Source organism: Canis lupus, chromosome 14 (assembly GCF_048164855.1).
Source record: "Canis lupus baileyi chromosome 14, mCanLup2.hap1, whole genome shotgun sequence".
Taxonomy (NCBI): domain Eukaryota; kingdom Metazoa; phylum Chordata; class Mammalia; order Carnivora; family Canidae; genus Canis; species Canis lupus.
The window spans coordinates 35,105,492-35,128,310 of NC_132851.1; the positions used below are offsets into that span (position 1 = coordinate 35,105,492).

The following is a 22,819-nucleotide window of genomic DNA, read 5'->3' on the forward strand; positions in this document are numbered from 1 at the left end:
ACTATATATGGGAATGGAGAACAAGAACTTGGGCATTCATATGTTTGCTACTGATGTGCAGATAATTCTGGGATATTCCAGCTTCTGTTGGCCTATTATAATCAACCCAGATGCCTATCTCTTTGAACTAAAGCCATCCTTGCCTCTCCTGCCCAGCGCTCTCCTACTTCCCTTTGAATACAGAATATCAACCACATTTTGTTAATATCAACAAATTATGAAATTAAATTCAATATTCTGAATTTAATACATTTTAAAAATCCCTACATTACCTTCTTGACATATTGAACTTAAGATGTTTTGAAAACCAAATTCTCTAATTTGCTTAATTCCTGTCTGTTTTTTTAAATTCATCACATAGTATGAAACCAACTTGATATATATTGTAAAACTTTGGCCAATATAAAATGACAACTACAATATGTGATTCTAGATAAATTTGTCCTGGCTGTTTCTGCTCTGGTGAGAAATTCATTTCTTATTAAGATAGTCTAGCCAGTTAGTAGGCAGGGACAGATAGTAGAAAGTTCAATGTTATGTTGACCTCACAGCTACTCCCCAATCATATTTTCCTTTGTAGTACTCTGGAGCCTCAAAAGCAAGAAAATAATAATTTTAAAAACCAGTTCACATGCAGCCAGCACATTTCACTTTAAAAATCACAAAATATCTATCCTAATCATCACCTGAAGCTGAGAGACATATATTAGTATCTCCTATGTTACAGAGACCTAGATGATTATGTGGCTTTCCCAGGGCCACATTTTAGAATAAAGACAAAGCTATTACTTGAATACATTTTTCCCCTAACTTCTAGTTAAATATTTTCTCTACTTCACTATTGCAATAGTGCCAATATTTAAAAATAATTAGCATCCTAACTATCTTCTCTGTTCCAAACTAAAATCCCTTGGTTAATGTTTGGAGGTAATCTGATTAATGTAAGCAATGTCCCAAGCAAAGGACTGCAATCGCCCTTTGCTCACGTTCTGCTTGGGTTTGGAGTTTAGTCTGGTGCTACTTGCTAAGTGCAAATCTAAGGAGAGTGACAATTTGTTAAGGGGTAAAGAAACTGTCATATGAAGATTAATAAAATCTATGGGGATATTTCACCTATAAGAGAGGAAATGGCATTTGCCTTCAAGAGTTTGAACAATTTTTGAAAATTTTATATATTTTATGTAGCTCCAGAAACTAAATTAGGATAGCAGATACATGTTAGAGGAAAACTAATTTCAGCCCACTCTACTTTGTCTAGGTCAAGTCTAATATTTCATTATCTCCTGGATCCTTCCAATGAATAAACATACAAATTAAGGAAGAAGATATTTTAGAAGTCACAGCTTTCTGACTTGAAATTTGACTGCTCCACAAGCATGATCCCAAACACCTAATTCCCGAACCCTTACATGAAATACTTTTCTCATGACCCACATTTTCATCCATTGCTCTGTACCTCTGATGCCCATTTTCTATTTTAAACCCCCATTAGGTCCCCAGTGAGTGGAGCTCAGAAATAAATCAGTTAGGAATGCTTTCAGCTGCAAGTTAGTAGGATACTTGACTAAAAGTGCATGCTGTGGAGTTTTAAATTTCACCCAGAGTTAATGCCACAAAATGTAAGTCTGGAAATGCCAATGGCATAACACAGTGAAACTGACATCACTGAAGAAGCCAGATTACTAAATTCCAACAAAAATGAAGTAAAAGGGATTCCCGCAGTGAGTAGGAGATTGATCCAAAGCAGCATTTCCTGACATGGGATTCGATAGCCATCTGAATCACATGGGCACACTGTGTACAATCCATAAAATTGGCTATTGTGATTACATTATAGAAGAGATCACTCTGGACATTCTATCATGAAGAGATAGATGCAGAACAAAAGCAGAAACAGAGAGACTGGATGCAAATGTTTTCCATTGATGCAGGAGGAAGAGGAGGGTTCAGAGGAAGTAGAGTCATCCATAAGTCATCAGATAGGCATCTATATCCTAACACTCTGAGGATCTATAGGAAGGTCACACCCAATGGAACAGTTAGCGTTACCTTTGAAGATAAACCTAATCTGACCTATTTTGTCGAGGTGTCACCAAGGTGAACCACCTGTTCGTGAAATTCTTTAAAAGTACAGAGTATATCCTCTGTTTATTTTTTAATATAAAGCTCTGATATTGGCATAAGCCCATTAGGAGTCAGTACATAACCTCCCAAACTCCAACCAACAACCAGATACCATAGTTATTTGCAGTAAATTTTAGAAACATGTCAACCATTTAGGTAAATCTTCTCTAGATTCCTTTAAATTTAATTGTATTGATGAATGTAGAGGCTAGTCATTTGGAATTGATTTCTATTGATTTGTGTCTAATTGAATTCAATTAAGCCCTAGTGATTTGCATTGAACAAATTAAATTGCACAGACTAATTGGATTGAAGGCATTCTCACTGAGATGGAGAGCATTCATGAAGATGAGCCCACTGTGATATGACTTTAATATTGGCTCCTAGGATGACAGTTATTGGAAAATTATTAAGACTCAACAAATGTTTCAATTATTAAGAACACATTTTACAGAAAGATGAGCTACATAGGTCTTGCCATTACATTGAACTCTTTGGCTCCCTAATCTCTAAATAGTTCAAGACTGGCTCTAAGCACTGCTCTTCTAATGACGTTTGACCTTATTTATAAGAAATAAGAAATGTCTTCAGAGAAAAGAGAGAAGGCAGCTAACACTTATACAACCCTGGGTTGTTTTTGAACATTAATACTCAGAATATACCCACAAAGAATTACTTGCTTTGAATGCACCTTAAAATTTTGTATCTTCCCAGTGTTGTCTGTTCATTATTCCTACTACCATTGCAGTGGCTGCTGCAAGGTGCACTCTGACAATGCCCCACCTCCGATACTTATCAGTCTTACTTATTCCCTGGGGCTTCTCTGTTGACCTCACTGCAAGAAACATCACAGGAATCCACAGGGAGGGGGCACCTGTGTGCCTCAGTCAGTTGGGAGTCTGCCTTCAGCTCAATCATGATCCTGGAGTTTTGGGATTGAGCCCTGAATCGGGCTCCCTGCTGAACTATACCTCACCTCTTTCATGCTCTCTGTCTCTCTCAAATAAATAAATAAAATCTTAAAAAAAAAAAAAGATCCACAGGGAGACTATTACATGCAAATTAACAATGCAGGATAGTTAATATCCCAAGGAGTGAAACTTTGAGTAAGGATGAATGAGAGCTGTTATGAACTGAATATATCTTTTTGTTGAAGCCCTAACCCCCAAAGTGGTGATTTTTAAGAATCAGGTTTTGGGAGGTAATTAAATTTGAACAAGCTCATGAGGGTGAAGTCCTTATGATTAGTGAGTTTAAAAAAAGAAGAGAATTAACCCCAAAAGCATAAGATACCTAGAAATAAACCTAACCAAAGAGGTAAAGGATCTATACCCTAAAAACTACAGAACATTTCTGAAAGAAATTGAGGAAGACACAAAGAGATGGAAAAATATTCCATGCTCATGGATTGGAAGAATTAATATTGTGAAAATGTCAATGTTACCCAGGACAATATACACATTTAATGCAATCCCTATCAAAATACCATGGACTTTCTTCAGAGAATTGGAACAAATTATTTTAAGATTTGTGTGGAATCAGAAAAGACCCCGAATAGACAGGGGAATTTTAAAAAAGAAAACCATAGCTGGGGGCATCACAATGCCAGATTTAAGGTTATACTACAAAGCTGTGGTCATCAAGACAGTGTGGTACTGGCACAAAAACAGACACATAGATCAATGGAACAGAATAGAGAATCCAGAAGTGGACCCTCAACTTTATGGTCAACTAATATTCAACAAAGGAGGAAAGACAATCCACTGGAAAAAAGTCTCTTCAATAAATGGTGCTGGAAAAATTGGGCATCCACATGCAGAAGAATGCAACTAGACCACTCCCTTGCACCATACACAAAGATAAACTCAAAATGGATGAAAGATCTAAATGTGAGACAAGATTCCATCAAAATCCTAGAGGAGAACACAGGCAACACCCTTTTTGAACTTGCCACAGTAACTTCTTGCAAGATGCATCCATGAAGGCAAGAGAAACAAAAGCAAAAATGAACTATTGGAACTTCATCAAGATAAGAAGCTTTCACACAGCAAAGGATACAGTCAACAAAACTCAAAGACAACCTACAGAATGGGAGAAGATATTTGCAAATGACGTATCAGATAAAGGGCTAATATCCAAGATCTACAAAGAAATTATTAAACTCAACAGCAAAGAAACAAACAATCCAATCATGAAATGGGCAAAAGATATGAACAGAAATCTCACAGAGGAAGACATAGTCATGGCCAACACGCACATGAGAAAATGCTCTGCATCACTTGCCATCAGGGGAATACAAATCAAAACCACAATGAGATACCACCTCACACCAATGAGAATGGGGAAAATTAACAAAGCAGGAAACCACAAATGTTGGAGAGGATGTGGAGAAAGGGGAACCCTCCTGCACTGTTGGTGGGAATGTGAACTGGTGCAGCCACTCTGGAAAACTGTGTGGAGGTTCCTCAAAGAGTTAAAAATAGACCTGCCCTATGACCCAGCAATTGCACTGCTGGGGATTTACCCCAAAGATGCAGATGCAATGAAAACGCCGGGAGACCTGCACCCTGATGTTTCTAGCAGCAATGTCCACAATAGCCAAACTGGAAGGAGCCTCCGGGTCCATCGAAAGATGAATGGATAAAGAAGATGTGGTCTATGTACACAATGGAATATTACTCAGCCATTAGAAATGACAAATACCCACCATTTGCTTCGACATGGATGGAACTGAAGGGCATTATGCTGAGTGAAATAAGTCAATCGGAGAAGGACAAACATTATATGGTCTCATTAATTTGGGGAATATAAAAAAATAGTGAAAGGGAATAAAGGGGAAAGGAGAAAAAATGAGTAGGAAATATCAGAAAGGGAGACAGAACATGAAAGACTCCTAACTCTGGGAAACGAACTAGGGGTGGTGGAAGGGGAGGTGGGCGGAGTGTGGGGGTGACTGGGTGACAGGCGCTGAGGTGGGCACTTGACAGGATGAGCACTGGGTGTTATTCTATATGTTGGCAAATTGAACACCAATAAAAAATAAATTCGTATAAAAAAGAGAGAACAAATTGAGGGTTACTGAAGGGCAGGTATGTGGCTGAATAAGTTAAATAGGTGATGGGTATAAAGGAAGGAACTTCTTCTGATGAGCACTGGTTGTTGTATGTAAGTTATGAATCATTAAATTATACACCTCGGGATCCCTGGGTGGCGCAGCGGTTTGGCGCCTGCCTTTGGCCCAGGGCGCGATCCTGGAGACCCGGGATCGAATCCCACATCGGGCTCCCGGTGCATGGAGCCTGCTTCTCCCTCTGCCTGTGTCTCTGCCTCTCTCTCTCTCTCTCTATGTGACTATCATAAATAAATAAAATTTTAAAAAAAAAATAAATAAATAAATAAATTATACACCTGAAAAAAAAAGAAGACAATTAGCTATCTCTCTATATGCCATATGAGAACTGGTCAAGACAACTATGGGTAAACCAGGAAGAGGGTCTTTTCCAGGAACCAAAACCTTGATCCTGAATTCCCCAGCCTCCTGAGCTCTGAGAAGTAAATATCTGCTGTTTAAGGCACCCAATTGACAGTATTTTGTTATAGCAGCCTGAGTAGACTTATACAGTAATTAATGTGTAAATGTTTTCCCCATTTCTTCTCTTTTCTTAAAAAAATATTTATTTATTTACTTATGATAGACATAGAGAGAGAGAGAGAGAGAGAGGCGGAGACACAGGAGGAGGGAGAAACAGGCTCCATGCCAGGAGCCCGACGGGGGACTCGATCCCGGGACTCCAGGATTGCGCCCTGGGCCAAAGGCAGGCGCCAAACCACTGAGCCACCCAGGGATCCCCCCCATTTCTTCTCTTGAATGGAGGCCCTGAGGTTCTTTCCGTAGGCTTTTAGGGTGGTTACAGGGGACCAGTCATTCAACTCCCTAATGTATCTTTGCTTTAGCTTTTCCTATTTCAGAGCTTTGTTCCTGTACTTACTTTGCTCCCAAAATAAAGTATACTTGAGCCTTTGTTTCAGGTTCTATTTCTGGGAAACCCAGGCTAAGTCAATAGAGTTGTCTTAGATTTGCATATAAAGAAGTTAAAGCTTATATAGATAATATTTAGTAAATATTTCACAGCACAAAATTCACTGAACCTGCTTCAAACAGAGATCTGTGTTACCACATAACTCATAAGAGGAGGGAGGAACCCATTGGCAGAACTCCTTGCTCATCCACAGGGACATATGTGATTTCTTATCTGATTCTTGGTGTTCTGCATCACCCCAGGCTTTGCTTATATCAGCTCTCCAAAATTGGACTGACTGACATCCATCTATCTGACCAAGTTTCTAATCCAGTCAGGAGAGATTCAGGAGGCATTTCAGGATTGGCAATCTTAAAATTAATCTCTGCTTCTCAACATGCCAAAAGGATGTGTGTAAGGAATGAGACCCAGGTCACTTTGTTCACTTTGGCTGCTGCATGTCATCCTCTCCATTTTGTTGGCCTTGGATTCTTCCTAGATTTCCCAGTGCTACCTGATTTACGATTACTGCAGTTCCCTGGCCTTTGTCACTGGGTCCCAGCATGCTCTGTGCCTCTCAGGTCCCCATTTTCCTTGGAGCACTTTCCTAATTTTGAGTAGTGCCTGATACAATATGGCACCTTAATAACTGTGAGAAGTAAAGGCAGAGAATGGGGACAGAGGTCCAAAGACAAGTGACAGAGAAAACCCAGGTAATTATTTCAGAAGTTATCCAGCCATATATGCTTTCTTATTCCTACACAAGAGTTGGTTTTAGAGCTAGTGGATCCTTCCTTGGAATCTTCCCTGAAAATTTTGTGATTGACAGCCACTAAAAAAGATAAGACTGTCCATTCTTAAGCTCATAACATCTTTCAACACCTATGGACATAGTCTCAATATCTTCAAGGAGTATTTTTTCTGATGCTTACAGTCTGAGTTCACTCATTGAGCATTTTGACAACACTCTAATTATGATTTTAGAACACAAGACCCCACATTTTCATTTTGCATCAGGCTCTTAATTATGTAGCCAATCTTGGGTAAGTTATTATAAAGTTAATAAAGCTTAAACTTTATATAAGGCTTTGGAAGAGTTTTAGCAAGGTCTTCACCTGGTTTGTATTTCAAGAAAGTTTGGAAAATATGTGTTGTAACACTTCCTCGTCATATTTTCAAAGCACTTCTGTGCATATGACTTATCACATCTGCAAAGCAAATAAGGGAGGTTCTTGGGGGAGACATTTTATTTTATTTTATTTTTATTTTTTTTGGGGGGGGGAGAAGACATTTTAATCCCCAAACTAGGTTAAGGGCCATTTGGAGTTCCCACAGAATTTTGTTTTCCTTTAACAGTTACCGGCTATAATCTGTCGGAGTCCCTCTTCTATAGTAAATCACAAGTTCCCAGGGGATGGGACTCATGTGTTACTAACCTTTGTCACCCCACCTCTTGGCATGGAGCTGATCACTTAACAGACAATCCTACAGGTTTCTTTATCTGAAGTTAATATGTTTGCAAGACTTTCTGGAGAACTCTACAAAAGACAGTATTATTTCCTTAAAAACTGGTAATAAATTTCTTTCTTTTTCCCTTCTCCATTGTACCCTTCCACCACAGAAAACTGAAGGGCACAGGAATCAAAGGACAGACAAAGCAAAATATTTTGAAAGGCTTTTAAGAAATTGTGATCCAAACATTTTGCCTACTGAAGACCTGAGACATCTGTGCATTCCTGGGTAACGAGCTCATTCTGCCTGGTAACTAAGGAGGCAGCTCATGTGCCAGCAGGTCAGAAATTCATCCATATGTTCACATTTTTCAGTAGCATCTGGGCATTTCTACTTTGAATCCTAGAATATCAGAGCCAGAAAGGAGCTCGGAGAGCATCTGTTCCAGAACCGCATTTCATGTTCCAGATATTTGGATCCAGCAAGGACTTGAGGGTGTGCCCAAGACCACAGGGCGCATCAGAGTCCAGGCCAGAACCAGAACCATCATCTTCTGGGTAACAGTCTCTTTCTGCCTAGTTTTAAGTTTTCAGTTATTGTCACCATCCCTTTCCCTTCTTCTTGCTCAAAAGAACAACATGAAATAACTAAAAGCAGCAAAATATTTCCAATGATCCCACTTGAAATAGATCTTATATATTCTCCTTCAAATTATGGGGGCCATGGCTCTTTCCAACCTTATAATTCAAGTCAGACAAAAACAGGAGCACAAAGCTGTGAGAAATATGACAGGAATTTTAGAGTTCCCAACCAGGAGGCAGGACTGGGACTGAATCCCTGGATACTGCTCCCTCTACATCTTGTTAACACCATTGGTTCTGGTTTGGAGCTTGGGAGCCCAAGACAACAAAGGTCACCTTACCGTCTCAATTTCTGCCAGTCCCTAGGGAGGTGACCAAACATAGACTACCTGAGCCCAAGGGTGCATGCCTATGGGTAGAAGAAGTATTCTGATGGGCTTCAAAAGCTTTGTCCCGGATAAAATCCACTCCACAGCCAGACCTAGCCTCAGTCTGTTCCACTGAAAGCAGCTTTCCATTCCTTCCCGCTGATCCTCTCTCTTGCTGCCTGGCCTATCTGTACCTCCGTGCTGTGCACTATTCCTTTCACCATCTCATCTTTCTGATTCTTGTTTGGCCGGGCACTCTGTACCTGATTTCTGATGGGGACCTTTCTATTGCAAATGCTTTAGACGTGCAGTCTGTTGTTCTCCAGTGTATCAACCTCCCTCTCAGCTCCCACCACCCTCCTGCCTCTTGTCACTCTCCACTCCAGAGGTACGGACCCCTTTCTGTTTTGGTTTCTGCCACAGGACGTTCAGCTTTGCTCCTTGGTCGCTGGAGTTCCCCACACTCCACACCTTCCCCATATTCAGACACACATACGGATCATTCTCTCTGTCCCTTCAGAGAGACCCTTCAGGTCTCTGTTCAAATGTTACCTCATCGGAAAGCTTCCCCAGCCATCCTATAAGATGGGCATCTGCCCAGCTCATAAAACTGCATGCTTCTACCGCACGCCACTCTCTGCATTCTCCCTCCACCTCATTGTCACTGTGACACCCCAGTACACAATTACAAAATTACGGTTTTACCTAAGTTTACCCTGTGACAACATAGCTTACGGCTATTTGTTTATTTTCTCTCATCCACTAACTATAATACAACTCTATGAAGACAAGCACTTGCCTTTGTGTTTGTTTTTGTTCCCCTTTATTGATACTATATTCTACGTAGTATGTCCTTGAAAAATATTTGTTAAAGTAGATAGAGGTTGTAAGCATTTTTTTTTTAGAGAGAGAGTGAGCACACACAGGTGTAAGTGATGGGGGGATGGGGGAGGGAGAGGGAGAGAGAGAATCATAAGCTGGCTCCACATCCAGCATGGAGCTCTCTGCAAGAGAGCTCACGACCCTGAGATCATGACCTGAGACAAAATCAATAATATATTATATGTTAATTGCTAATTAACATATAATATGTTAATTAATTGTATTTAAATTTAAAAAATGCACACAAACACACACCCACAAAACAAGAGTCAGATGCTCAACCAATTGAGCCACTGAGGTATCTGAGGTTGTAAGCAATTTTAATAAATGAAATATAAAGTGTTTTGATGTTTTATGTAAACTCTTAAGCTCTCTCTACGTGAAAGCAGCCATGACTGAAAACGAATCAGCTTGTATCTCACAATCTCTAGACAGGGCAGTGGATTGGCTTCAACTCTTGTGTTCTGCCTTTTGCTTCTCTCAGGATTTTCTCTGTTTTCCAATGTCAGACCTTTAAGCCTCCCATCCTTCCTTCCAAACACACAGCTCTCAGAAATTGACGTGAGAATCACTTATTCACCCCTTGGTGTGCATTTATGCCTGTCACAAGGATAGATGCATTATACAACTCATGTTCAGTGTGACGAAAAACATTCTGTGTTCTGATACAGGATCTTCTTCTTCTTCTTCTTCTTCTTCTTCTTTCTTCTTTTTCTTCTTCTTCTTCTTCTTCTTCTTCTTCTTCTTCTTCTTCCTGGTGTTTTTTTTTGGGGGAAGGTGTTTTGTTTTGTTTTGTTTTGTTTTGTTTTGTTTTGTTTTAGGCAGCAGCAACAGATTGGATAAGTTTACTTAGGGCAACCAGAATACCTAATTTCCTACAAACACTTGCTTAGGAAACAGCATGATGAATGGGAAGAACCCAGGCCTGGGGATCGAGGAACTGTCCTTCTGTCCTAGCCTATCTTTATTAGGGAGACAGGATGGCCAGTGGCTACCTGTTCCTCTCCCAGGAGAAGTTGATGCAAAGCTCCTGTTCCGGCCCATGCAGTCTGCAGCCTGAGTCTCTCTGGAGATGATATCTTGTTGTTCACAATGGGCACTTTAAAAATGCAAAATCGGTAAGAATAGGGAACAAGAATACAGAATAAGTGCAAGATAATAGAACTATATTACATATAGTAAAAAATTAAGAATGCACAAAGATAGGGAAATATAGATTATATTTAAGTCAAAAAAGTAAAGTTGAAAAAGCATCAATGCAGAACAAAGATTATGAATAAACAAGAAGTACAGAGGTTTTTAAAAAATTAAAAATGATGAACTAATAAAGAATAATTAAAGGGAATGAAGAGCCTACAGAACTAGCCCAAAATAGAAAATAAAAGAAAGGTAAAGTCGGAAGAAAGTTAAGACTAGAAAATTTGAGCTAGCAGAAATAATATGAAGAAGCAAAAGAGAGAGAAAAGTAGGGAACAGGTGGGTGAGTAAAGGGAAAAATGAAGAAGGGTGGAGAAGGAGAAGTGAAGGAGAGTGGGTGAAAAGAGGAACCCAAAATCAATAGAAAAGAAATGCAGTGAGGAAATGAAACAAAACAATGTAGTTAAGGAAAAAAAGAAAGAGGAAAATATTTTTAAAAATGAGCAAAGAAACAAAAACACTGTGATCAAAAGTCATAAAAGTGAAAGTAAAATAAAGACATGGAAGAAACAGTTATTGGAATATTATGGAACTAGGAAAAGTGAAATAGAAGGTAAATAAATTAAAGACAGTGAGAAAAATCAAAATTAACAGAAAGTTGAAAATAAGATTTTAAAAAAGCAGTCAAGGAAGAAGGATATGGAGGTGTGGACTCAGTTTCTCCCTCTAGTCATGAACAAGGAGGCATGCCCCCTTCATGGCGACCATGGGGAGACTTGACTTGCATAAAAGCTTTTGGGCACAGTGATGGAGAAAATTCAGGGTTTGTGTGTGAATGAAACCCCTCTGGAGTCTTCTTACAGGTGAACTTCCTCATGGGTGAGATATTGTTTAAGCCCAAATTGACAAGTGCTTTATACCTCATACAAGACCAGGGGCATAGGGATTCTCTGTGGAGGAGTGTGATGAGAGAGAAGAGGATAAAGGACCCTAAGTTCAGAATCATAAACAGAGACCTAGCACCATGAACAATGGAAAAGGAAAGGTAATAAAACAAAATACTTACAATACAAAAGCACTAGGAAGGAATTAATTTGTACACAAGAAGAAAGAGAGAAGGGAGGGTGAAAGGAAGAAAAGAAGGAAGGGAAAAGATTATATAAAAGATAAATCAAAAGAAGAAAAAGTTAAAGGACAGAAAATCATAAATTTTACTAGAAATCTGGTTATTTCATTGAAATGCCTTTGCTATAGTTTGTGAGAAGTTGATTGTATGCCAGGGAAGAGAAAAGGTGTGGAGTCACTTAAGAGCTGCTTTTCCCAGGTTTTGATCAAGGTGTGAAGCATCTGTAAAAAAAAAAAAAAAAAAGTTCTAGGAAAGTATCATGATAGAACTAATTTCTGAATCAGCATTTCATCTATAACATCGCCTTCCTCTCTAAAAAAATAAAAATAAAAACAAAAGAATAGACTTGAATAATATAGCTAACTTAAACAGTTAATCAGCAAGACTAAGAATACAAATTGAGCTCCAGTAACAAAATAACAATTTAATATATTTCTAATTGGGAACAGGTTTTCTTCTGCTGGTTTTATTTTTTTTTAATTTTTTAAAATTTATTTATGATAGTCACACACAGAGAGAGAGATTGGCAGAGACACAGGCAGAGGGAGAAGCAGGCTCCATGCACCAGGAGCCCGACGTGAGATTCGATCCCGGGTCTCCCAGATCGCACCCTGGGCCAAAGGCAAGCACTAAACCGCTGTGCCACCCAGGGATCCCTCTTCTGCTGGTTTTAAATTTTTAAAGTATAATTCTCCAATCTCACACTCACAAATAATTCTTCTTATTTCCACTACTCTAAGCCTGATGGGCTCCTAAATCACCAGGATCCTCAGCCTCTGCGTGATCACTTACACCCTATCTTTTGTTTGGAACATGATTTTTCCATTTTCTGTCAAATCTCTAAAGGAAGGGGATGACAGGAAGAGCAGAGACAGCTGATTGAGACTTTTTCTTAATGAACCTGCCTTCCTTGCATCAAGCAAACATCTTGATTTCAGAAACACCATGGAGGTTGTGCCTGAGTAGCTCAGTCAGTTAAGCATCCAACACTCGATTTAGGGTCAGGTCATGATCTCAGGGTCCTGAGACTGAGCTCCACATCAGGCTCTGTGCTGAGCATGGGGGCTGCTTGGGGATTCTCTCTCTCCCTTTCCCTCTAGCCCTTCCTCAAAAGAAAGAAAAGAAGAAAAGAAAGAAGAAAGGAAAAGAAAAGAAAGAAAAGAAAAGAAAAGAAAAAAGAAAAGAAAAGAAAAGAAAGAAAAGAAAAGAAAAGAAAAGAAAAGAAAAGAAAAGAAAAGAAAAGAAAAGAAAAAAAGAAAAGAAAGGAAAGGAAAGGAAAGCAAAGAAAAGCCCATGGAAAGTAGATTAAATACTTGAATTTTCAGCCACACATTCTCTTCCAGATCTTTCTTTCTATGTTTAGGAGATACACTTCACTCTATTTTTTTTAAAAAGATTTATTTATTTATTTATTTATTTATTTATTTATTTATTTATTTATTTATTTATGAGAGAGAGCGTGCAAGCGGCTGATGGTGGGGTAGAGTAGAGGGAGAAAGAGAATCCTGAAGCAGAGCCCCTGATGAGCACAGAGCCCAATGCAGGGCTCCATCCAAGGACTCTGAGATCATGACCTGAGCTGAAATCAAGAGTTGGCTGCTTAACCGACTGAGCCCCCCAGGTGCCCCAACTTTGCTATTTTTTTTTTAATATTTTATTTATTTATTCATGAAAGACACAGACTGAGAGAGAGAGGCAGACAGGGACAGAGAAGCAGGCTCCATGCAGGAAGCCCCATGCGGGGCTCAATCCCAGGACCCCAGGGTCATAGCCTGGGCCAAAGGCAGGCACCAAACTGCTGAGCCACCCAGGGATCCACCAACTTTGCTCTTAAATATAACAGATGTTTATAAGGCGCAAATTCCCAAGGAGCACATTGAGGGGTTGGGCTCTCCCCGGAGTAACCTTCAAGGCAAGGATTCAAGGGCAAGTAGTTTATTTGGAAGATGTGGCAAGCAAGGATAGGGCAGTGAGAACAAGAGGAGTCAACTAGTAAAGGATGAGTTCTCAAGTCACTGTGGAGGACTGGACATGGAGAATCCCTTGAGGAATCCCTGGGAAATGCCTGGGAGTTAACCCACCTGAGGCCAAGCAACTGGATGTTTTATACACCGACTCTTCTCAGCCCTTGCTTGAGAGCAGCTAGGGGTCCATCATGCGTATGGCTTGGCCACCCCCCACAAGTTCTGGAGAAGTCCCCCAAACACAAAATTCAGTTACTGATAGATATTTGGAAGTCCCTGAGGGCACCTGGTATGGTAGGACTTGGAAGATAAGAACAGGACAGGGATTGCATCTGGGACAAAGTGAGTTCGGGAAAACAGCCACACAAATCTCCCACCTCTGGGAGTGTATCAGCATTAGGATTTCTCATGCATCACCTAGAAACTCTGTAGCCACCCTATGGGGGAGTACGGTTTTCCTCATTTACAGATAAGAAAATAGAGTCTCAGGGGCATGAAGTGGCTTTCCTAGAGTCAATCCCCAGAAATGACAAGATTAAGTCAAAATCAAGATTTCTCTCACTAGATCCCTTAACCTCTTTTACTATAAAAAAGTGTGTCCTGCAGAGAAAATATGAGAAGAAGACACTAAAGCCCTCACTCCAGACAGATACTGTGTCTAGTGAGTCTGTCCTGTTGAGGGATGGGGGTTACTCTGAAAAGTGCTTCCAGGTCGAATCCATCACCCCAAGCCAGAATGTTGTCCCTGTTGATATCCTTCCTTTTTTCCTCAGTCACTTCTTAGGTCCCCTCCCAAAGTATCCAAATATAAAAAAAGATTTAACTACTCTTCCCACTAGGAAAGCACTTAACAAAATAGTGCAAACTGGAGGAAATTAGAAGGTTTACATAGTTCTTATAGTTGCTATTTTCTGTCAACAGTGATAGAATAAATTAGAACAGAGGCATAAAAATAATTAAAGATCATGGTCTATATGGCAAGAAATACTAGACACGTTACTTCAATTACTAGCAAGTTCTCCCAGCACTTCTTCACAACAATGGCATGGTGGGAATTTTAGTGGAGCCACGCCCACCAGTTTACATTGCTAATCTTGCCCTGGTTCGTGCCAAGCCCTTGGCGAGGTGAACTACACCCTTAGAAAAAGATTGCAGAGAATTCCCTTGTCTCACTTCATATCAACAGAATACTGTGTTTGCTTGTTAATATTTTATTTATTGATTCATGAGAGACACACAGAGAGAGAGGCAGAGACACAGGAAGAGGGAGAGGCAGGCTCCCTGCAGGGACCCTGATGTGGGACTCGATTCCGGGACCCCAGGATCACAACCTGAGAAGAAGGCAGACACTCAGCCAACTGAGCTACCCAGGTGTCCCAGAATACTGGTTTTGAGATTGTATTTTGTCCTCTCTCCAAGGCAAGGGGTTAGCCTGTTACTATTTCATGAATGTTGACAGATGACACAAGATGCCTGAGTTGGAGGTGAAGGACTTCATCACTCGAGGAAAAGCAAATGGATTATCATCAGCACATTACCCTTGTTCTTGCCTCTGGTGCTTATGGGGAGACAAGCCTGACATGGCCCAGATCATTGCTGCACATGCAGTTGGTTTGCTTCACATCTAAAGAATACCTGGTTGGGGAATTCTATTACCTTTATAGCAGGGTGTAAACCAGCCTGCTGTTTGTCCCGGAGGAAGTGCTACCTCATCTCTCAAGGTCACCAGCTACAAAAAACAACACTGAGAAATGGCCTGAGTGAAGAGCATTTCTAGCCCTCAGCCCTGGCGTACCTGGAAGGGTACAAGAAGCCCATAAAGGATTGAGTTTCTAAGGTACCTGCACCCCATGTTTGCTGCAGCATCGCTCACAATAGCAAGCTCGGAACAACCCACATCTTACTGATTGTGGCAACGTGGATGATCCTAGAGGACATTATGCTGGAGTGAAATAAGTCAGTCACAGGAGACAAACATTACATGATCCCATTTACAGGAGGAATCGAAATTAGCCAAACTCATAGAAGCAGAGAATAGAATGATGGTTGCCAGGGGCTACGAGGAGGCAAAAATGGGGAATTACAAACCAGCAGACATTAAGTTTCAGTTAAACAAAATGAAAATGTTGTAAGGACCCATGGTACAACATAGTATCTATCCTTAAGAACAGGACATCTCCACTTTAAAATACCGTAAGTGGTGGGGCGCCTGGCTGGCTCAGTCGGGGGAGCATGCAACTCTTGATCTCAAGGTTGTGAATTTTAGCCCCAGGTTGGGTGTAGAGATTATCTAAAAAAATAAAAAATAAAAACTTGGAAAATATACATGTTAAGCAGATAGATCCCATGTTAAACGTTCTTTATCACAAGCACACATACAAATACAGAAACACAAAAGAACAAAAGGGAATTTTTGGAGGTGGTATGGGTATGCTTAGTACCTTAGCTGTGATGATGGCATCTGGGTGTTTGCATATGTACAAACTTATCAAAATGTATGCATTATATAAGTGCAATTCTAATATATCAATTATACTTCAATAAAGCTTTTATATAGGGGGATAGGGATATATACAGGGATAGGGCAGGTGTTGAGGGGGTATTATGGAAACTAGACTTCTGTGTTCATATCTTTGTGGATATTTCTTCATATTTTAAAGTAGTTCAATATATTACCTAATAAAAAGTAGATTTTTAAAGTTTTTACTTTAATTTTAGTCAACATATGGTTGTAATTTTGTTTCAGGTGTGCAATATAGTGAAAAAGTAAATTTTAATGGAAAAAAATGAAAAAAAATAAAAAAGAGGAGTGACTTTCTCCATATAGTGAACCTATCCATCATGACTTGGGATTTCTTTATAACAAAAGGTAAAGCGTATGCTGTGTATAGAGTAACCCAAGGGCAGAAATATTCACTCATAGTAAGTGACATATAAAATGATTTTGTATGCAATATATTCAATACCATATAACATGATTTCATAAAATAAACAGTGCTTGAATAGCTGTTGACTGTCACCTGCTTTGTTGACAAAACATTACACAAGCTATACAACCTATCTCTAGAGGGTATTGTCTGTCTTGCCAGGGCATACTAATGACGTGTTTACATTTCAATGGAGTCACAGTCCAATGCCCCGCCCTCACCCTCCACAGGGCAAAACATTAAAGAACACTTAAATATTTGAGCATGTGATTTTAACAAAAGTCAAAGAATTTTAACCTAGCTCAATGCCTTTGAGTTTCACATTTATTCAATCCTTCATTCAACAAAAATGCATCAAGAACCTGAAATATCCCTGACATAAACAGAGTGCCAGCGATTCCACTTGGAGTAAGGGCATCAATCACCCAGTAGGGCAAGGAGAACTTGCAGAAATTACCCCACTTTGCAAACATTTCACTGAAAACCAGAAAGGTCAACTTGGCATATGGTCACCCAGCTGGGAAATGCTATGAGGTAGAAGACTTCACAATGCAAGGAGAATCTTCTCCTTTACCTAATAGGAAAATCACCCTCCTAACACCCTATTCCAAATTCTGTTTCTCCTCCCCTGCTCTTCATGCTTCTCTTCCTTCTGCCACAGACACATAGACACACGATTCACAGACACATCTCATAAGGGACAGAGAGAGCTATCTTGCCCATATTCAGACAATGATTCCAACACACTGTCAGGTTCAAGAGAGGTCATCCCAGCCAGTTAATTCTGAAATTGCCCCCTTCGTCCCTCCAGCTCTTTTCCCTCCTTAGCATTTCTTGATTTTATGGCTAGCTCTCACCCCTGATTGAAAATGGCACTTGTAGAAAGTTGAGAGATGACCACTGTGGCCATCTTTGCAATGACTCAATCTGTCAAAGGAAAAACAAAATCAAAAACCCTTCATGCGGGCTGGAGGCCCTGCTCATCCAGAGATGAAGTCATAAAACCATTTTCCTTGCAGAGTTATTTCTGTGCATTGAGTTCATGTCTAATTTTCTGGAGTGGTGAGTCTCAGGATTGAAAGTACTTGTGTCTCCCTGACCAAATATATTAGAGCTGACTGCCCTCAGATGCTGAGCTGCATGACTTCAAACAGCACAGACGCTGACACTTAAATTTGAAGATGAGAAGAAAAAAAGAGAAAGAAACAGCTGCAGGGCACCTATCCCCCAAAACTGTGAGACATTGAAGCACCAAAATCAAAGAACATGTGGGGAGCACCCAAACTCTGAGGTGATGCTGGAAGATGCTTTATTTTCTAGGAGAGACAAAAGATGAAAAAATTAACTGAGGACAGTGTAACTCACTTTAAAGTCATTTTGACTTATTTGTATGAAGTTTATGAAGCCCCTGAGCAGAACAGCTGAGTGAGGGGTAGCAGGATCTGAGTGGAGGTGCAGCCCTTGGTCTCCCCATGGGGGCAGGGGGATGGGCTTGCATAGAGGTACCAAGAGTTCCTGCTCTAAGAGAATAAAATGCTCTAGAAATATTAGAGGAAACAGTTTGAACTTGAAGTGGAGAAAAAAAAAAAAAAAAAAACAGGAGACATTTCCCAGGAGAGATCATTCTGCATCCCCAGCATCCCAGATGCATGCTTTTCCTTTCCTCACTGCACTGAACTACCTTAAGTTTTCCTGCTCACCTGGACCTCTGCTGGGGCTGTTCTCCTTGCCTCCTTGCAGTCTGGTATTCATACGGGCAAAGGAGTGATCTTACCAAAAAGAGAAAACGTGGTCATGGAACTCTCTGTTTAAATACCCTTCCACCTATAGCTTCTCCTTGGAGAATTTCTGGTCCTTGAAGGCACCCCTGGAGGCTGCAATAGGCACGCTGTTCTCCATGTCAACATGTAGCATTCTGCTTGGTCGGTGAGCTTTCGTTGCGTAACAAATAGCCCCCCAAACCAATATTTAGCTTGAGATCCCCTGGGTAAGAGCCTAGTGAATCTTCTAGCCTGGGTTGCTTCAATCCTCTCTGCACAAACTTAGACTTGTCTCTGACCTCTGGCTGAGAGCTTTACATAAGTTAGCTTATTCCGTCCTTTAAAGTCCCCCAAGCAGACACTACTAACTTTGTTTTACAGATTAAAAACTGAGTCTAAATATCTAAGGATCTTGCCTACAGTCATATACCTAAAAAATGGAATGAGCTTTCCTACACAGATCTCTCTAACTCTGAAGCCCATGAACTCTGCACTCCTTCAGCTTTAGAGAAAACAGGCAAGTCATTGACAGTAGTTTCTTTAATTTAAAAATTAAAATTAGGGATCCCTGGGTGGCTCAGTGGTTTAGCGCCTGCTTTGGGTCCAGGGCGTGATCCTGGAGTCCTGGGACCATATCCCACATTGGGCTCCCTGCATGGAGCCTGCTTCTCCTTCTGCCTGTGTCTCTGCCCCCCCCCCCCTGTGTCTCTCATGAATAAATAAATAAAGTCTTTAAAAAATTAAAATTAAAATCCATAAAAAATATTAACACTATTACTATCTACACATTGAGGACATGTATTCTAAGACCATTTGTACTGTAAGAACCACAGACTAGCTTACTGGTAAGAAAGCCAGGCTCAGGTAGGTTCCCAGAACTTCAGCTGTGAGCCTACAAGACTTGTGGCCATTGGGAAGTTCTCTAATATTTGGGGGCCTCGTTTCCTTATTTGCTGGTACACTGTTTTAAGCTATTGAAACAGTAATAAGATTACTTAGAGGATAATTTCAAAGATTAAACAAGATCATCACAAAATGTTCAGTACTGTTATTATCACTCTGTCAAAAAGAAGCTATTAGGGAAAGAAAACTTGGATATTTGATTTATAATAAGAAATACATGCAGTGCCCTAAAACCATTGAAAGGTGTAAGAGATAAAGGTGTCTTTTGTTATGTTAATGAGGTGGCTTTTGGATTCTCTTGAAAGGTTGGGGCTGGTTACCAGGAGAACCAACCACATGAATAGAAGTTTGGAACTTTCAGCCCCAACCCCCCTTGACCTCAGGGAGTGGAAAGGAGCTAGAGGTGGAATCCATCCCTAATGGTCAATGATTTAATAACCATACCCAGAGAGTGAAATCCCAAAAGGGCAAGGTTGTGAGAGCTTCCAGGCTGGTGAAATCCTGGAGGTGCTGGGAGAGGATCACTGGAGAGGGCTTGGAAGCTCCAAGTCCTTTCCCCACACCTTGCTCTTTGAGTCTCTCCCATCTGGCTATTCCTGAGTTACATCCTTTTACAGTAAACTCATGATCTAGTCATTAAAAGGTTTCTCCAAGTTCTTCAAGCAACTCAGCAAATTCATCAAATCCTTGGACAGGGTCATGGAGACCTCTGGGGCTTATACCCAGTTGCTCAGAAGCACAATTAACAATCTGTACTTGGAACTAGCATCTGAAGTGTGTGTGTGCTGTCAGGGGCTGGAGGGTAGCCTTACAGGACTGAATCCTTAACTTGTGGGACCTGATGGTATTTCCAGATAGATAGTGTCAGAACTGAGCTGAATTCTTGGACACCCTGCTAGTGTCTGGGAATTGCTTGTTGGTATGGGAAGTCTATACACATACACATACACATACACATACACATACACACAGAGGAATTGGGTCCAGGAACCCAAAAGAGTAGCTATTTGGGAACATGAGAAATGCAAGTGGTGGCACGACACTGCATGGACACCAAACAAGGGCTAATCCCCTTCTTGTCACAAACACAGTGGAGGCCCGAGAACGGAGTCTGCTACTAGACGTGTCACACATTGACTCTTGACAACTAACATATCTGTTACTTTGGACTAGCTATCCACCTTCTCTGTGTCTCCATTCCATCATCTGTAAGATGAGAAAAATAACAGAACCTAATACACAGGGTTTTGTGGTAAAGGAGAAATGAATATATGCTGAATTGAACACAATACCAGGCACATAAACATTCCTAATTACTATTAGCTACTACTATTATAGTATTTTCCATAGATTGACTTGCAAAGAAATGTTGAATCATAGCCAATAGAAATATTTGTAATTCCGTAGGGAAATATGCCTTCTTTGATTACATCTTTTTATTATGATTTTTATCAGCATTATCATTAACATGATCATTATTGCTGTTATAGTGGGTCATTAGTCATACTAATAGAGGTAAGAAGTTTAACTGTGCTGACATCAGCCATATAAAGGCATAATACTATTGAGCTACAAATCTTCTTGTTTTATTGGTTCCTAGAAAATGAAGGGGAAGCGATATAAGTATCAGATACTACACTAGGTAGTTTATATAAGCCACTGAATCACAGTCATCTTCTGATTTGAGTACATAAACTCTACTTTACACATGAAATTGAGGCAGAAACTAAAATTTTGCTTAAGATTACAGGATCAGTATTTGATAGATCGAGGCTTTGAACTCAAGTCTCACTAACTTGAAGTCCTGGTTCTTTGCATTATCCTACTCTATTTTTGGAATGGATACACTGTAGGGAATGGATTTCAGTTTCTAAGTTTCTAGTAAATTAATCAACACTGTGTTGTGATGAGATGTGCAGCAGACACAACATAAGGAGACTTGCCTTAAGCCCTGAGCTCTTCCACTTACTAAGAATGACCTTAGGCAAGGCTATTTGTCCTCCTTGGGACTCAGTTTCCTTATCCCTAAAATGGGTGCACATAATCTTTACACACAGGTGGTTGACAGACTTATGTAAGCAAAGGAGAGACTCTTAACTCTAGGGAAACAAACTGAAGTTTGCTAGAGGGGAGGTGTGGGAGTGGGGATGGGTAACTGGATGATGGGCCTTAAGTAGGGCGCCTGATGGAATGAGCACTAGGTGTTATATGCAACTGATGAATCACTAAACTCTACCTCTGAAACTAATAATATACCATATGCTAATTAATTGAATTTAAATAAAATAAGTTAATAAAAATGAGTATGGGAATGTTTTATGTATCATAAAGATGCTGGGGAATGCAGTGAAAAGTCATGTAGTGTCAGTAAATTTGTGATCATCTCAATTATTATATATCCTCAGGCAGCATCCATCCTGGGACCCCTCACCTTTGTCACCCTTTTTAATGCAATCTTCAATTCCTCTTTTCTACCCCTAACCCAACCAACAGGAGCTCTGTTTAAAAATATATTCCATGTCCCTCCATGGTCACTACCAACTCCCTAGTCCAAGCCACCATCACCTGCAACTGGATGACTCATTGGCCTTGATGACTTACTGCCCTGTCATCACTTCTTCCCTTCTAGAATCTATTTGCTCTAGATCATAGATCATACCACTTGCCTCCTTCCAAGTCTCCATTATGCTAACAATGAAACCCATACCTCTTGCTGTGACCCTAAATAAAATCTCTAAAAAATTAAAATTAAAATCCATAAAAAAATTAGAGACCCGTGAGACCCAACTCTTCCGCATGACTCTGACTCTGGTCGCATTCCCCAGCCTCCCAAGCACATGGAGTGTCTTTCTGTTCTTCCATCACTCACAGCCTCTCTGAGCCTTAATGCCTTTACACTTTACCTTCTAGAAGCACTCCACCCCCAGTTCCCCATGTGCTTCCTTGGTACCATATGGGTCTCAGCTCAAAATGTTCCTTCCCATAAGAACCCCCTGGTTCCTCGATCTAAATAAGCAGCCCATTGCAATTTCACTCATAGCCACGCTATCCATTGTCTGTTGCCATTTATTGCTAACTGAAATTCATTCATTCGTTTTTGTGCTTTATTCGTTCACCTGTTTCTATTACCCTGACAAGATTTTGACTCCATGAAGGAGGAGCCTTGTCTATTTTGCTCACCATTAGCACCCAGACCAGTGCATAGCTATGCAATTCATATACACCAGAAGGATTTCATTTTATTTTTTAAATTTATTTATTTATTTATTTATTTATTTATTTATTTATTTACTTATTTAATAAATTTATTTTTTATTGGTGTTCAATTTGCCAACATACAGAATAACATCCAGTGCTCACATCCTATCGAGTGCCCCCCTCAGTGCCCGTCACCCAGTCACCCCCACCCCCCGCCCACTTCCCTTTCTACCACCCCTAGTTCGTTTCCCAGAGTTAGGAGTCTCTCATGTCACCAGATGGATTTTAAAGGGCAAATCTCTCTTATGCTGCTGCAATCCTGCCATGGAATTTTCTGCCTCCTCAAATGTTGCCTGCATTTTCCTTAACTATCCGGGT

General features: G+C 40.3%; 1 long non-coding RNA gene across 1 annotated transcript in view; it reads right to left on the reverse strand.

Moving 5' to 3' along the window:
• Positions 1-10,750: 10,750 nt before the first annotated feature.
• The window catches only part of LOC140603431 (uncharacterized), a 34,904-nt gene continuing 22,835 nt past the window's right edge, over positions 10,751-22,819 (reverse strand). Inside the window, exon 5 of the long non-coding RNA XR_012006415.1 lies at positions 10,751-11,910. This is a non-coding gene — a long non-coding RNA (uncharacterized lncRNA). The remainder of the gene's footprint in view (positions 11,911-22,819) is intronic.